Genomic DNA, 17460 nt, shown 5'->3' on the forward strand with positions numbered 1-17460 from the left:
AGCCTACGAGCCAGCGCTTTGATGGGCGTAGCCTGTTACTTTCACTCTCTCCCTCTCTCTCTCTCACGCTCTTCCGGTAGAATTGTCCGTAAGGCCCATACAAGGAAATTCCGCCCCCATTAACGTCAAAGGGGACGCATGATCGCAAAAAACTTGCCGAAACTTATGACTAACCGGAAGTAGTATTTTTGACAAAGAAATACTCCCATCAAACGTCCACCTTAACTTTTGAAACTTTGTCTATGTTTAGTATGGGATTCCAAGTCTTTAACAGTGTAAAAAGATCAGTATGCATGAAACAGCATTTCACCCCCCCTTTAACCACTCAGGCCTAAACCAGGCCTCTGTCACCATGTTTGAAGACATTTGGTTGTGGTATATAAAATATTTTGGCAAAGATAGTAGAGTAGTTTGCCATTGCTTACTCCAGCCCTCCTCCCCATGTATCCGGGCTTGGGACGTACATGTAGCTGTTGCAAACTGCACGGCTTGGTTGTGATAACTGTGCAAAAGTATAAAACAGCAGGACAGAATAATCACATTGCACAAGTATCCAGACCCTTAAATCAGTACTTAGTTCAAGCACCTCCAGCAGCGATTACAGCCTCAAGTCTTTTTGGGGTTTGATGTGACAGACTTTACTCTCCTTGCCATTGTTTTCTGCAGATGTTCTCAACCTTTAGGAGCTGTTTTGTACATTTCACTCCGAGGAGAGGCTTCTATCAGGCTACTGTGCCATAAAGCTCAGATCCATGGCATGTTGCAGATATGTTTGTCCTTCTCCTCTCCCCACAAATGATCCATCCCTCTTGATCACCTCACCTCTCCCAGTTACTAATTTTGGTCTTAGTTAATCTTCAAGATCAAATTCAAGAATTATGAACGTATGTGCTCTTGTGAACCTTTAAAGGTGCAGTGTGTAATATTTATGATATTGATACAAATGCAATACAATATACATAACTATGTTTTCAGTGGTGTATAAAAACCTTACATAGTGAGTCATCAAGTTTTTATTACCTTAGAATTTTTTTGAGCATAACACCTAAATGTCTGACTTGCTAGACAATACTTTACAATTATAGCACTTTATTTAGTGGATCACAACAAAACTAGAATGATTTTTAACTTCTGTAGTCAGATAAGAATATAAAAATTTGTGAAAGGTGCAGTGTGTAGGATTGACAGCTAGTGGTTGAAATGAGTATTGCGGTCTAAATTCAAAAATGGAGATGTTGTTTCCCCCGCCACCTCACCTCACCTTTCAGAGAAACACTTAGGTGGATTTAACATGTTTCCTAAATGATATGGCCAGCAGCTATATCACCCTGTAGCCCAAGACTGGTTTCCCACTGAAGCTAAGCAGGGCTGAGCCTGGTCAGTTCCTGGATGGAGACCAACTGGGAAAGCCAGGAGCTGCTGGTAGAGGTGTTTGTGAGGCCAGCAGGGGGCGCTCACCCTGTGGTCTGTGGGGGTCCTAACGCCCCAGTATAGTGATGGGGTCACTGTACTGTCAAAGAGCACCGTCCTTCGGATGAGACATTAAACCGAGGTCCCGACTCTCTGTGGTCGTTAAAAATCCCAGGATGTCCTTCGATAAAGAGTAGGGGTGTAACCCCGGCATCCATATCCAGATTGGCTTCATCACTCGGTCTCCTCTCCACCAATCAGCTGGTGTGTGGTGAGCATTCTGGCGCAAAATGGCTGCCGTCGCATCATCCAGGTGGATGCTGCACATTGGTGGTGCTTGAGGAGATTCCCCCTTCCATGTAAAGCGCTCTGAGTGCCTTGAAAAGCGCTATATAAATGTAACAAATTATTATTATTAATTAAATATCTGCAAGCATATTATGGTATTTTTATGCTTTAGTAAAGAGAAAAACTTACATACAGTACCTTTAAATGTAAAACAGATCATGTAGACAAGCAGCAAGCTAGTGCAATTTGGCACTGTAGCCAATGGTGTGAGCTTCTGGATGGAAGCATGTAGTTCAGCAGCCAATTAAAGCAGGGATAAGTGGAGGAAGTGGCCAATGGGGCGCAGGCAGTGCCGGTACATTCCCCAGCTCTTAAGAGGTTAATGAGCAAAGCTGCTCGGCTTCCTGCCAGCACGTCCAGCAGCTCAGAGACGTTCCCACAATGAGTGAAAGCTGTATCACGACAGGACTGAGTCTAATTATACACCCACAGAGAGAGGGAGAAATAGGAGGGGGTCACAAAGGGCGACCTGAAGTGTGTGAGTCTGTGCGTGTGTGTGTGTGTGAAGCTGAAAGAGAGCAGAGCGAGCTTTGGAGAGAGAGAGAGAGAGAGAGAGAGAGAGAGAGAGAGAGAGAGAGAGAGAGAGAGAGAGAGAGAGAGAGCTCTCACAGCGGGGCGAGACAGAAAAATAGAGAAGATACAGCAAAAGAGTGACTAGGTGAGGACAAGATCAGGAAAAAGACATAGTTTACAGCATCATGCTGGATATTCCCGTCTGCTGTGCTATTGCTGCTTTCCCATGATCACTCAGTGTATTCCTCACCATAAAAAGACACCCAAAGAGGTAGGACACTTTTGCATGTGTGTGCTCGTGTTGACAAGTGTGGTAGAATAAGCGTTATTGAGAGTCTTCGAGACATACGGGAGTGTGTGAGGGATGTTGTGTGGGTGTTGTGTGGATATTTGAGCAATGACAAGACAATGTGTGACTCAAAGCGTGTGTGTGAGTGTGTTCTTCAAAGTCACCAGCTTTACGTGAAACATGCAGAGACAGGGTTTGTAACTTACCACATTCAGAGGATAGCGCTGAAACTGTTGGAAAGAGCCAGATAAAGGAAGCTGATAGGGCCTCAGCTGCTCTCAGACAGGCATGACTGATCGGGCTGTGCTGAACTGTCAAAGTGAAACATGAAGTTGTTATACTGGGAAGCTATTTCTACCTAATTTGATCTCTGTTGTAATTTCATGTTGATGCAGGCGTAAAATCCAGAACCGACCTTTGTCAGGCATTCAGAAAAATACACTGACAAAACGTGTTCGTTTTTTTACAATGTGTAACATTGGCACTTGTAAGACTTTTATTGAAGATTATTTAAATGCACGAATGCACATTTTCCTAGTGAATTTTTAATAGAGAAAGCCGTACAGTATATCATCAGACATTCTAATCTAATCAGACTTTTATATTTATATTTTTTAGAAAATATAACAATTGAACAATCATAGCATTATGCAATGCAAACGCATATTAATGATTATATATTTATGGTTTAAGATTACTCTGTCAGTGATTTTCAGATGGCTGCTGCCTCTTTAAGATGTCTATTTTTACAGTAGCATTCACACACGTGTGTGCGGGTGTGTGTGTGTGTGTGTCTGTGAGGTGGAGGCAGAGAGCAGGAGTGAGTCTGTGGGTGTGTGAATAAAGTAATTTTGCTGTTTTTTGCTTCTCCATGACAGACTTAGGCTGAGAAATGTCTGCTGGATTAGTTAATCGCTCATTCTGCTATAGTTAGTTTAGTCTTTTTGACTCATGTCTTACTCACAAAAGAATCCACAATGTTATTTTAATCAGTGTTTTGTCTTGGTTACCTGTAAAAAAAAAAATATATATATATATATAGAAACATCCTTAATACAAGACTGTTTTTGTTGTTAATTAAACTTGAATTTAATTAAGTTTCACTGTTAACTCACTGGGATTTATATATTATCTTATCTTCCAATGTAATGTATAGTCAAATCAAAATGTATTCAGACCCCTTCAATATTTCTCACATCAGTTTATTCGCTATAGTTTAGAAAATGGTAACAAATATGACAAAAACTCAGATTTAAACTGTGGAAAGATATTGTGGACTATTTTCAAAAGGAATTCCTAATTGTACTTACAAATGCGTTTTCAATTTGTGTGTGCATAAAATGTGACATAATCCAAACCCAAATGCAAAACGCGCATTTCCGTTTGCATTTTTGTTAATGCGAACGCACAACGACTGCCAAATTTAAAATGGAAAAGCAAAATCTGTTTGCAGCTATTAGCTGTTTGCAGTTTTGAGCTGTTTGCAGCTGTTTATAGCTAACACCTATTTGCTATTTAATTTCCTCTGTGCCCTGCCACAACCTGCACAAAATTAAAATGGAATCACAATCCCCTTTACCACTTGCATTTCCGATGTCTAACACAGTCAACTGTCATGTAGGCTTGAGGGCGGGGCTTATTGATGTAGTCTGAAAGTAGGCCACGCCCTCAAGTGTTGAAAAAGTCTCAGGTTACGTATGTAACCATGGTTCCCTGAAAGGGAACGAGACGCTGCGTCGGAGCGCTAGGGAACGCCTCTACGTGATTGCATCATGAAGCTCTCATAAAAACAGTCCAATGGTGTAACGAGACATCATTGACCAGGAAACGATAGGGCACCCCTGAACCAAACACTGTCAGCTTCTGATAGTGTCGAACAAGTCGGTCACAGGTATGCTGAGAGAATGGCAAAGCGACGCAGCGTCTCGTTCCCTCTCAGGGAACCATGGTTACATACGTAACCTGCGACGTTTCCTTTCAAGTGAACTCGCGCTGCGGGAACTCAATACCCAAGCCGCCATAACTCTCAAATGTCTGTATATGTGAAGTCGTAACGCACATTATACTACAGGCAAGCAAGAATCTGGAGTAGAGGCCACATCTAGATTATCAAATCTCACAAAGGTGTGCAGGGAGGACAAACCTGTCGAATCACACACTTCCTGAAGAGAAACCCCCGATAACAGGGCCATAGAAGCAGCCATACTCCTCGTTGAGTGGGCTCTGACCTTTAGTGGTAAGGGTTGACCGGCCGACTCATATGCAAGTGAAATAGCCTCAACTATCCACTTGCTTAGCATCTGCTTAGATGCAGGTTAACCCTTACTTGGGAACCCAAAACAGACAAGCAACCGATCAGACTTGCACAACAGGGCAGCTCTGTCGACATAGGTGTCTAGAGTCCTTACAGAGTAAATTCAGTTTCTCCTGGTCTGAATCTCAGAATGGAGGTGGCAAAAAAGCTAGCAGCATTATATGGCCCGCCACATTAGTGGGGACTTTAGGTACATATCCTTCTTTTGGATACAGAAACGCTTTCAACATACCAGGTGCAAACTCAAGGCAAGAGGGAGCAACCGACAGTAGGGTTGGGAATCGAGAAACGGTTCTAACTTGGAACCATTTAAAAAATAACGATGACATTGGAATCATTTCGAAAATTTGTTTTCAATTCCGATCATCGGTTCCAAACTCGCAAGTTTTGGTTTCCATAGTGGCCTCCTGATTTCCGGAAGTGCTTGCAGCGCTAGCTTGTACTTGCTTCCAAGGAGCACGTGTGGATTTAGTGTGGATTTATTTCACTTTTAAAAAGCCTAGGTCGGCAAAGTGCAACTAGTGTTGTTAAATATTATAAAATATCATTACTGAAATATCTGAAATTATACAATACTCAGTTTCTAAAGTTTCGATACCAGCTGCGCTCTCCTCTCCGAGTTGACACGCACACATATATTCTCATTCAGCCCCGTTAACCCACTGAAGATGGCGAACGCACGTTCTGCTGGATTTTTCCCAGTGACAGCGTGTTAGTGTGTGATTGGTCTGAATTTTGCGTGGGATTGCACATAATTCTACTAATCCCTGCACATTTCACGCTCACATCTGAAGTGCACACACACATACTGTAATACAGCAGTTTCTGACATACAAGTGCAAACATTTGCTTCTTTTTCCAGATTATAATTGGTCAAATACATAAAAAAAAAATTCTCAGTGCACATCTTGAAGAGTATTAACGTAAACACAGTCGTAAACAGTTCAGGAAGAATGATTAAAGCCGGGTGCACACTGTAAGATTTTGCCCACGATTTGGCCGTCTGAGACAAATTTAGCAAATGTACGTTTATTATTAGTAAAACCATACTCAGAGCATGAAGACTAGACATGTATCAAAGGTCATGGATGTTTTTCAGAGAACTAGCTCATTTCTCTTAAGCCTAAGCTTAAAAATCAGAATAAGCAGTGATTTTTTTAGCATTTTAAGACTATAAATGAGTTTTTAAAGTGGCAGTTTAGTTCATAACGGGGCACAGTTTGTATGAAACATTGGTAATGTGAAAGCTGTCATGCGTACCTGAGTGCACCAGAACCACACCATACCTGAAGGAGGTCCATATTCCATGAGTAGGAATATATAGTGGCCCCTTTAAGAGCTGGAATATAGTGCGGCCCCTTTTAGAGATGCGCGTTCCCTATTGAAATGCTCATATTGTGTGTTGTGTGTGCTGAACTGTGCTGCGATTCACACGAACAGTGTGAGAAACTTGGGAGCACTTGTTCAGAAAAGTAACCTGTGTATTCGTTTTAGCTGATTGTAATGTATTTAGTGCAATAAAAGACATGTACTGTATACCTTAAATAATGTTAATGATTTACCTTGGATATGAGCGAGAGTGAGCTTCATTCGCGCATCGCGCTCCGACTGCAGAGAATGTGCTGTGTAAAAACGCACTTTTCTTTCGACCTGGAATCTAATAAAAGTTAAACAGAAAAATATGGTAGCTTATGTAGGCTATAACTGCACTTTTTTCAGAGTAATGTTATTGTTAACCCTTTTCTTTCCCTATTAATGTTTGCTGCTGCATCCTTAACGTCTATGGCTTACGTCTAACTTAATTTCTCCAACTACGGGCCATGGATCAAACAGAAAATGCATGCTGCGTTAATCGCGTTAGTAAAATAAGTGCAGCTAAAATGAATTTTTGTTAACATGTTAATTTTGACAGCCCTAATATATATATAAATACTGAGAGACAAACAGACAAATGGACAAATGATTGCTGACAGAAGCTGACACTGTTTGGTTCAGGGGTGCTTTATAATTTCCTGACCAATGACGTCCCCCACCTATGACGTCTCGTCACGCCATTGGACCGATTTTACAAGTGCTTCATGACGCAATCTGGCAGAGGCGTTCCCGCAGCGTGAGTTCCCTTAAAAGGGAACAAAGCACCTTTTCATCATTATTCATTCCTATAAAGAAAATGGGAAGAAATATCCAATAAATGTGTCTATTTTGCAACAACATCAAAAAGTCATAAAATAAAATATATTAAAGCTGCAAGCATCAATGATGGGCCCAAGCCGGTGGCACGGGCACCCCGGTGGCTTCAGGGCAACTTTGCATGACAGGCAATATGCATTTAAACAGGAGTATATTTAAAAATCACTCAAATATGTCCCATTTACCGCAGCAGCTGGTGCCACTATGACCACAAGCCACACCCATGCTGTCATTTAAATATAGATGATATTTTTAATGTCATAGGATATAATAGGTAACAAATATGTGCAAGGTTATCGTTTGCAGCTCAAAATTGTGTAAGTTAAGAAGGCCAGTATTTAATTCAAGGTCTTTTAAATGTTTTATTAACACAACTATTTAACTAATTATATAAAACGATATTGTCAGTGCCCTACTGATGAAGTTGAATTCACCACATTAACTGCAGCAGTTGGTGCTGCTATGACCACAAACCACAACAATCACATCTGAGATCAATTAAATTGAATTAATTAATTTCATGTCAGGTGATGTCAGTTTCAAATGAGCGCAGAATACCGTCCAAATAGTGATGTTGTATTATCCTAACACTTCTCTTCATGTGTTTTTTACCTACCTTAGCTACTATTTGTTCACCAATCATTTTCAATTAAGCATGCTTTCATTTCAATATTGGTAACACTTTAGAATGGGAAACACATATTCACTATTAACTACGACTTTTGCCTCAATAAACTCCTAACTTACTGCTTATTAAAATACAGAGCAGACTCCCCAGACAAATGTTAAATGTTAAATTTAGCTTGGTCTGGTGATAGCCAAACAACTTATAAACTAGAAAATCATGTGAAATTGACTTGTCAATCGATTTCAATTATATCAGTAAATAATTAATTTAAAGACATATGTGTCAAAAGTGATCTTTTCAAACACAGCACATGACCGTCTGTAAAGCCCATATAAAAACACACACATACACACACACACACACACACATACACACACACAGACAGTTTTTAAGTTTAAAAGCATTTGTAAATTCAGTTAATATTTCCAACAAACGAAATTTCGAGCCAAAATAACGGAGTGGTAAAAACTACCACCATGCAAATTAAATGTAGCCCTTCTCTCGCAGTTACTAGGCCGACGGGGAAGGGTAATAAGCTAAATGTTCTCGATAGACAATATAATATAATTCCTAATAATAATGATAATTAAAAAATACACAACTTTAAATAAACTCAAATGTTCTATAATGTTGCTTATAGACAAATTACAATACCATAAATGATTGAGTAGCTAGGCTATGTTTCACGTTGTTAGGCTGCACTATGCCTAAGAGAAAAATCCAAACTTCAGTCTATTTTAAAGACATGTAGGACAGCAGATAGAATATATCAGAAAATATCAAATCTAAGATAAAATATCGTTCTCTCAAAGAGATTATTTTTGGAATATAATACTGGGTTGCACAGTGACGCCGACTGGGTTAAGCCGTTTCCCGAGGGGAAATGTTGCAGTGCATTGATCTGCCAGTCTCTTTAAAGGAAGATTACAAACGGCGAACACTACAGTGGTTAGCTTGACGATGTGAGTACAGAAATCTTTTACTTTAATTCCTAGATGGTTTGTCTGCTTGCTGATTCTTGATTCTCGCGCCTAGTGAGCTGGCTGACAGGCGGTTGTCATGACAATGATGTAGTTTAAGGCGGCAGTAGTTCGCGTTCATTTACACTGAATCAAAACCGCTTCTATGTCGCCTTTGATACTAGGGGCCGAGGTGGGTCAGACCCAGCATATTTTAAGTCTGCTTTAATGCGGCATAGCATCTTTACACAGAATTTTGAGCAGACACAGACCTGCTTTAGAGACGGCTTAACTTGGCTGTGTAAAGATGCCTAAAAAAAACCCAAAAGATAATTAAACGTTGACACTTTGCTATGGCAACAGTATATAAAATATCAGGAATCCATTCATGTCTATATGTGTCATGTTTACACATTATACTGATGAAGTTTGAAGTAAATTGGGTGAAAATAAGACAGTGATTCAAAACATTTTCTAAAAGTGACACTTCCTGCTGCCAGTTGGTGGCGCTATACCTTTGACTGAATATTGGCATGTAGATGTCTTCAGGACTCTTATCAAACATATGAAGTTTGGACCAAATTGGACATTTTATGCCTGAGTTACAACAACTTCCTGTGTTATGGGAAAACATCAGAATTTGTGAGGCCGCCACGGACACACCCTTCAGCGAAAACTCAAGATCTTCACAATTTAACATCACAAAGGCCTTTAGATTAGACTGTGAAAATATGAGGTTGATATGATTAAATCTCTAGGAGGAGCTGGTTAAACGTCTGGCAATTACAAAAACTGCACCAGTTTACCAAAGAAAATTCAAAATATCTCACTTCCTGTTGGCTTTTCAGATTCGGCGCCGTGGGTCTTTTGTAGGTATTGGGCAGTTGAATGCGTCTACAGAATTTTCATATTCATTCATGAAACGTATAACGAATGACGCTTACTTGAAATTTTGTAGATGGCACTATCAAACCATTTTGCAAAGTTTCATGAGTTTTTGTGCGTCTTTAGGCCCCACAAAAATGTAGTTCATATGGGAGAAGAAGAATGATGGGCTAAGCAATTACAATAGTGTCCTTACCTCAAGCCCCCCCCCCCCCTCCCCACATACACACTTTTCACAAAAGATGGCGCTACTTTGCTCCTCCACTATGCCGTTTTTAAGACTTTTGACCGTTTCACACATACTCCGTCTGCAGTGCGTGTGTGGTGCGTATATTTTAACGGATTTTATGTTAACGGATTACAGCTTTCACACTGCATGCGGATGCGGTCCGTCAGTCCGTTCCAGGAGCGTTGCGTCTGCAGCAGTACGACGATCGTTTTTTCTAAATTTAAAATATACTCTTGTTTAATAAAGTTTTTAAAAAAAATTTTTTTTTTAAGTCAACATGGCTTTTTTTCTCAAGCAACAAAACGACAGCTTACCTAGCATTTAGGTAAAAATAAAAAAAATTGCTAAATTTGACTCACAATTGTCACATCCATGTGATTGGCCTCCTGCAACAAACACACCACTGAAGTTTCATCCAAATCAGTCAATGTACACAGAATTTATAACACACTTCCTGTTTTCCTTTTCTCGCCATGAATTTGTCTCCTCACCACGGCCAAACCATTTGAGATATTAAAAATCTGCTCGCAATTGAGCATCCGCAATACCATGACTCAATGCTGACCGAGTTTGGCACTGACCGGGTCAATCGCCTATGAGGAGTATATAAAAATCCAGAGCATGTGTTTTCTGAACAATCCATAATAGCTGACTTCCTGTTGGGCTGACGCATAACTTAGAGCACGGAAGTTGTTTGGCCTGATGAGATCTATATGTGTACCGAGTTTCATACAGCTACGTACCAGTGTGTTTGATATATGGACCAAGTTTTCAGACCCCACTTAAGGGGGCGCTGTCGAGTGTGTGCAAAGTTTCAAGAGTTTTTGAGCATGATAAGGGGCCCAAAAGTGCAAAGTGCAAGATGCTTGCAAAGTGCAAAAGTGCAAAAAACTCAATTGTCCTTAGAAGAACAATAGGGCTCTGCGACCTTTCAGGGCTTGGGCCCTTAATATATCTATATAATATATAATCTTTAAAATAGGCCTATCCTTTTATTGAAACTGGTGCAAAGAGATTGTATTTTAAATGCAAAGAGGATTTATTATATATAAAAATATATATAATATAATATTATATATAAAAATAAGCGAACTATCGCAACTTATCACGTTTTTATCATTTATTTTCGATAACTGAAGTTCGTCTTGTTTACCTGTAAAAAAATAAATATAGAAACATCCTTAATACAAGAATTAAGCTGAATTTTGTTTTTATAACTCACTTGCTATAGATTATCTTATCTTCTAATGTATTCAGACAGTTTATTCGTAATAGTTTATTCACTGCTGTGATTGGCTAACGTCTTTCCATTTGAAATAGTATTATCCTCTCCTTTAGCACATTTTTACTATTACAGCTCTCATGGCTAATTAATCATGAAAAGTGTAGCATTACATTTAGATTGATTGACAGCTGCAGCACGCGCTCCTCCAACGATTGCAAAGGGAGCTTTCTTTGACCGCTTTCTTTATAGGATTTAATAGAGATTATTTTCATTCTAAGAGAAACAACTCAAGTTGATGTTTAGTCACAGGTTTGATTTGCTGACACACACAGACAAAGAACATCTGACTGTACATGAATCATTACATTTCAGATCAGGCATTATTATGAACACAGTTACTTACATGTTGAATTACTGTCCAGCCCAGACACCGCACAATATTGTGTAATCCTCAACGGCATGTTTATTGATTGGTAGCTCGATCTGGTTTAAGACTAGGCCTATGTTACATGTGCAAATTGGTGGGCGGGGCTAAACAGGAAGTGATGAAGTAGGCGTTGATCTTCTTCTGCAGAGGCAGTGCTTGTCCCCCTTTGACGTCATAGATCCCCACTTTGAAAAACCTTTCGCTTGCTGGGCCTGGTGTCAATAAAAGCTTTTACTGGAGTAACACAGAAGTTTTCAGTTCTGTAACTTACAGGATATTCTTATAGTATGATGACCTCTTATATGTCAAAAGCTCAAGGAATTTGATTTCTCAGTTCATGACCCCTGTAAAGTAAAATCACTTGATTGCTCAAAGTGTGTGAATCATTTTGGGTTATCAGTTGTACTGGTAGTCGCTGTATGAGGAATTTTTGGGGATAATTTGTCAGTTTACTTTATTTTGCTCTCCTCACAGAAATGAACTATAGTGTCCTCACACACTAGTGAAACATTATACAGTATCTGTGTCTGAATCATTTTAGTTTGATTGTACATTGTTAAAGAAATTTGTTGAACAAAAACAATACTGATTAAGAATATATTTCTGGCAGTGCACAATATAACGTAAAATTCAGTTAGGCTGTTGAGTGTTTTATACTGTAGCTCGATTTGAGATTGAGATGGTAGTCTATAACAGATGGACAAATGCTCTTATACAAACTAGTGTGATTGTTTTAGAATAGTGACTCATTTATCACTGATCCATATTGTTTTATTACAATTTTTATTCCATTCGTTTTTACACATTCATGTTCATTTATATGTAATCATTGCTCACACAGGCATTAAAAGTCTACCAAATACTCACATAATTATATGAAACATTTGTTTGGTCTATAAAAAACAACAACTAAACATTGCATATGAATGAAACAGTAAATAACGTGTTGAACTACCATCAAAATAAAAAGGAATCAAATGAATTAATTCAGTTCAATCCAATCCAGTGTCTGTCTGTAATAATTTGTTCCCACATTATGTGGTGTTCCTCATGTTAACAGTGTGACAGCAATAAGGCCATAATGGCATCATGTTCCTCTCAAACGTACTAATTTAGGCTCATCAAGACAGGATGTGTGTGTGTGTGTGTGTGTGTGTGTGTGTGTGTGTGTGTGTGTGTGTGTGTGTGTGCGCGTTTAAGGCATGTTGTGGCCTCAGTGATGAAGATCTACAGAGATCAAGAGCGTCACTGATCTTATACAGCACATAAGAGCACTGCCCGTAATCCTGTTTGACCTTAACCTCCAGAGGTTTACACACTAAAACACTATTCAGTCACCTCGCCTATTATTTGTGATGTCTTAATTACAGAGGGCTTTATCTTAACTGTGCAATTTCATGAGAAATTCTCCAGGCCACAATTAAAGTTACAGTTATTAGAGTTTATAAAATTGGTCAAATTGTACCCAACTGTTTTTAAGTTTTTCATATGCTGCCATTCTCGTCTTCAAGCAGTCAGGTGCTTGTTTCACATCTTCAGGCATTCACAGCCGTTTTACTATCATCAGCTAATCGGAGGCCGTATATTACTCGTCTTCAGCCAATACGATGCGGCCTTAACAGTGATCAGCCAATTAGATGCTTGTTGCTCATCTTCAGCGGCTCATGTACTTTCTCACCAGAAGCTGTTTTACGCTCACCAGCCAATCAGAAGCTGTAATACAGCCAATCTATTTGCATATGAATACATTAAGTTTAACATTAGAAATAGAAGTTAAATGTAAGAATATGATTATGTATATAAGTTCATATGCATAATATGTTCAGAGCATTTAAAATGTATATCAAAAATGTACAAGTTCTCCTTAAACTTTACATTTCTTAACTTAAAAATAGATTTTCTTTAGTTTTGCCAACTTATTCAAGTTTACCCTCTTCTCTTCATTTCACAAATCTTTTTCAAATCAGCTTAGGTTCACACATGTTGTTCAGATAATGCTATTTTGAGTTTCCGTTGAATTAACTAATCTCTTTATATCAACTCAAATTTTTTGTTTAAATGTACTAAATATTTAGGTTACTCAACTAGGTTAGGCTACTTTAAGTTGAACCAACAATCAAGTGTGATTGTGTATTTAATCATTTCTGTGCATGATGTTAATCGAATACCACATAATTATGTTTTCCTTTAAAAATGACATCTTCAAATGAAAACAACATTTCCTAAAGTATGTCTTCACTTGATGAGGGGGGAATGCGGTGAAAACATTACAGTGGTTGGGAAACTGATCACCTTATGCAAATGGAATTTGTCACAAAGAACTGCAGATGCAAATATCATGACAATCTGTGAATAAACACACACCTTGTCTTGTGAGAAGTGCTGGTATGCAAGAAAAAGTGAGAGTACACTACAGCTCAAAATAGAGAAGTGTCGGTACCGCATATCAGCCCACTTTCAGCACTACCAGCTTTTAAAGGGGTGTTTGTATGCAATTTCATTTTTTTTAACTTTAGTTAGTGTGTAATGTTGCTGCTTGAGCATAAAGAGTATCTGCAAAGTTACAGCGCTGAAAGTTCAATGCAAACGGAGATATTGTCTTTTAAAGTTACGGCAATTAATTGCCTACGAAAACGGCCGGTTTGGAATAAAGACAGCGGTGTGGAACCGGTCCCGAATTCCAGGCATTGCGACTCTCACGTGATCCTGAGACCCCAGCCTGGATATGTGCCCAAGGTTCCCACCACTCCATTCAGAGGCCAGGTGGTGAACCTGCAAGCGCTGCCCTTGGAGGAGGCAGACCCAGCCTTGGCACTGCTCTGTCCAGTACGTGCCCTCCACGCTTACGTAGACAGGACGTGGTGTTTCAGGACCTCAGACCAGCTCTTTGTCTGTTATGGTGGGATGCTGAAAGGGAAGGCTCTCTCAAAGCTAAGGTTGTCTCACTGGATAGTAGACACCATTGTTTTGGCATACCAGCAGCAGGGGCGCCCATGCCCCCTTGGGGTTTAGGGCACACTCCACCCGGAGTGTGGCCTCCTCTTGGGCTTTAGCGCATGGCGCTCCGCTAACAGACATCTGCAAAGCTGCAGGCTGGGCGACACCAAACACATTCGCCAGGTTTTACAATCTCCGAGTGGAGCCTGTATCCGAATGTACTCACATCTACAAGTTGCCGGTATTGGATTGGCTCAGGTGTCTTCGCTTGCTTGAACTGGATACGTGCGATATTCTTCTCAAGTGAGCTTCTCCGAAAGTACTGATGATGCCAACACCAGTAAGTCTGCCCTATTCAGCCCAGACACTTGTGTCTGGCCAGGTGCTCCATGTGCATGGTTCCCTCCGGTGACCCCCACATGTGTATTTCCACCGTAAGCCTCCCTGAGCGGGTGTCTTCCCTTGGCAAGCTTGCCACCTCCTGGGGTTAAAAATCCACCTGCGGCTGGTACCCCAGTAATCTCCGTATGCAGCCCTTAGCGGGTCATATGTGTATGCTTAAGTCCTCCCTACGGGTAGGCATTGTGGCACATATCTCCACCTGGAATATGCCTCCTTGTGTACCTTGGTATCTCCTGTGTTAAGTGGAGGCCTTCAGTCATACTAGCCTTACGCCAGGGCACTCGCACTTGCACAGGGCACTGGAAGACAGCTGAGTGGCGTGCCTACATGGGGACCCCCATTCGTCAGTCACTGGCGTTACTCGGAGTGACTGGACGAAAGGGAACGTCTCTGTTACGTATGTAACCCTCGTTCCCTGAGGAGGGAACGGAGACGTAACGTACCTCTGCCACTTTCCGCTGTACCGCTGGAACGGGAGTTCAGCTTGGCTCCTCAGCAGGTAAACATAATGCGATCATGCCAGCTACTTCCTTATATACCCACGTGGGTAGGCGGAGTTACGCATGCAAATCTCGCATGCCCATGGCATTGGCACTGCCATTGGGCGTTTTCTAGTCTCCGAGATGATAGGCTTCTAAGCGAAACCCCCATTCGTCAGTCACTCTGCTCGGGGAACGAGGGTTACATACGTAACCGAGACATTCATCTTTTTCATGAATCAGATTACTTGACTTACAATATTATGTTACATTTCTAATTTCAAATTATATGAATATGTTATAATTATTTATTTTAAACTCAGATTGTTTAATTCCTTTAATTCAGTAAGATTGCATTAGAGATTGCACAAGACGAAATTGTTTGGTGGAGGATTCAAAAATATTCAGTATTGACTGTAGGTAACTGGGTTATGCTAATGTATTCATATAATCATAACAGTTGCCTTATAATATATCATCTGAGCACAAAGCTGCTTGGACAGGAGAGTTTCAAGATAAAACATTAAACATGTACAATGTAGACTTGCGCATATGTGCTTATTCTTGTTTTATTGCAGTTTTTTTATTAGTAGAATTTTATTGACTTTATGAACACAAATTAAGCCAGACGACCCCAGTTAATATTTATTGAACTAGTGAAACCCCAAGGCTGGGATAGAGGCATGTATAGTTACAATATAGTAATTATTAATATTCATTACTGTAAGATAAGTGTACATATGTAAAGCTGTTTCTGCAATAGCAGATCTCTGATGTAATATGTCAGCGTTTGAATTTGACGGACTCAAATATAATTTCCCATCTAGAGAATAGTGAGTAAATGAATGAGTGAGTGATTTTGGAGAATCTACTTCCAGTGAATCAAAAAAAAAAAAAAATTATTGCATAAAAATTCCATAAAGGCTTGTGTTTTAATGTCACTCCGAAACATCAAACCTTAATCAGCAGCAGTCCAGATGAAATGAGGCAACTCGTGAAAGTGGCTTAGATGCTGCAGCCCTATTTATACCATCAGGACTCACCCAGTGCTTTGAAGAGAGCTTTACACCCAGAACTCAACTAATCCTGCTTTGGCCTCGGCCATCAGAGGATTAGCAATGCTATCTCTCTCTCTATCTCTTTTCCTCTCAATGGATCATTGATTGTTTCAGCGCAGTTGGCACTCAGTCAATTTGTTTAGTACCTTACTTGTTTAAACATACTAGATGCATTCAAATGTGCTGACTTTACAATATTTTTACAAGTAGTTCCTGGTAAGCCAAAAATGGCAATTATTATTGCTCCTACTTAGGGTCAGGAGTTTGTTTGAAATCATTAACCTAAAGTATTACATTTGGCACATACTCCTTTACTGTTAGATGATGCCTGAATTCATATGGCGTTTTGAAAAAGGTCACACGATCACAATGCACATCAACAACCAAAATCAGCTGAACACAAACAACAATAAATATATCCTTTCTCCCAGCGAGTGGCCAAACCACTGTCATTTTTAATCAGGGGGGTTTTCTCTGAGGAGACAATAGAGGCGGTGTCTCCGAAACAGAAAATAATATTACAAAATATAAAACAGTGCAAAAATTACAAAATGTAAAGTCACTAGTTTTTATAAAGTAACACTCAGGGGCGTAGCCATCTTTTCAGGAGTGAGGGGGACAGAAATGTCGTAATACCAATTTATTTATTTTTTGGACCGATATAATTTATTGCATCTCTTGCTTTTAATTTGGTAAGATATTAAATACAATGCTGAACAATGACATCTAATATCTATAATATTTTCCTCCTATATTTTATGCCAATTTTATGATTGGTTTCTATACTACAAACACTTGTGCATTAAGTCTCTATAGATTTTATGCAAAGTAAAAAAAAAAAAATATATATATATATATATATATATATATTCTGATGTAAACCATCTGTTCTCTATGTGAATATATAGTAAAGTGTGATTTATTCCTGTGATCAAAGCTGAATTTATCATCATTACTCCAGTCTTCAGTGTCCTATGATCCTTCACTCATCATTCTCAGATGAGGATCTGATCATCAACACACATTTATGATTATTATCAGTTGTGCTGCTCATGGGGCTGCTTAATATTTGTGGAAACTATCTAAACATTTGAGGTACAATTCAAAAAAGAGAGAAATTAATACTTTTATTGATCAGACATGCATTCAATTGATCACGTGATATTT

General features: G+C 39.5%; 1 protein-coding gene and 1 long non-coding RNA gene across 4 annotated transcripts in view; one reads left to right on the forward strand and one right to left on the reverse strand.

Moving 5' to 3' along the window:
* Positions 1-1096: 1096 nt before the first annotated feature.
* On the reverse strand, positions 1097-2873 carry LOC137079455 (uncharacterized). The gene is made up of 3 exons (XR_010905521.1): positions 2767-2873; positions 1897-2172; positions 1097-1798 (listed from the first exon to the last, which is right to left on the reverse strand). It is a non-coding gene; the product is annotated as an uncharacterized lncRNA (long non-coding RNA).
* Positions 2165-17460, forward strand: part of zmp:0000000926 (uncharacterized) — a 74655-nt gene continuing 59359 nt past the window's right edge. For all 3 annotated transcript variants that reach the window (XM_067447410.1, XM_067447411.1, XM_067447408.1), the window contains exon 1: positions 2165-2542. The gene's annotated coding sequence lies outside the window, so the exon portion shown is untranslated. The remainder of the gene's footprint in view (positions 2543-17460) is intronic.

Source organism: Pseudorasbora parva, chromosome 6, assembly GCF_024679245.1.
Source record: "Pseudorasbora parva isolate DD20220531a chromosome 6, ASM2467924v1, whole genome shotgun sequence".
Classification (NCBI taxonomy): Eukaryota; Metazoa; Chordata; class Actinopteri; order Cypriniformes; family Gobionidae; genus Pseudorasbora; species Pseudorasbora parva.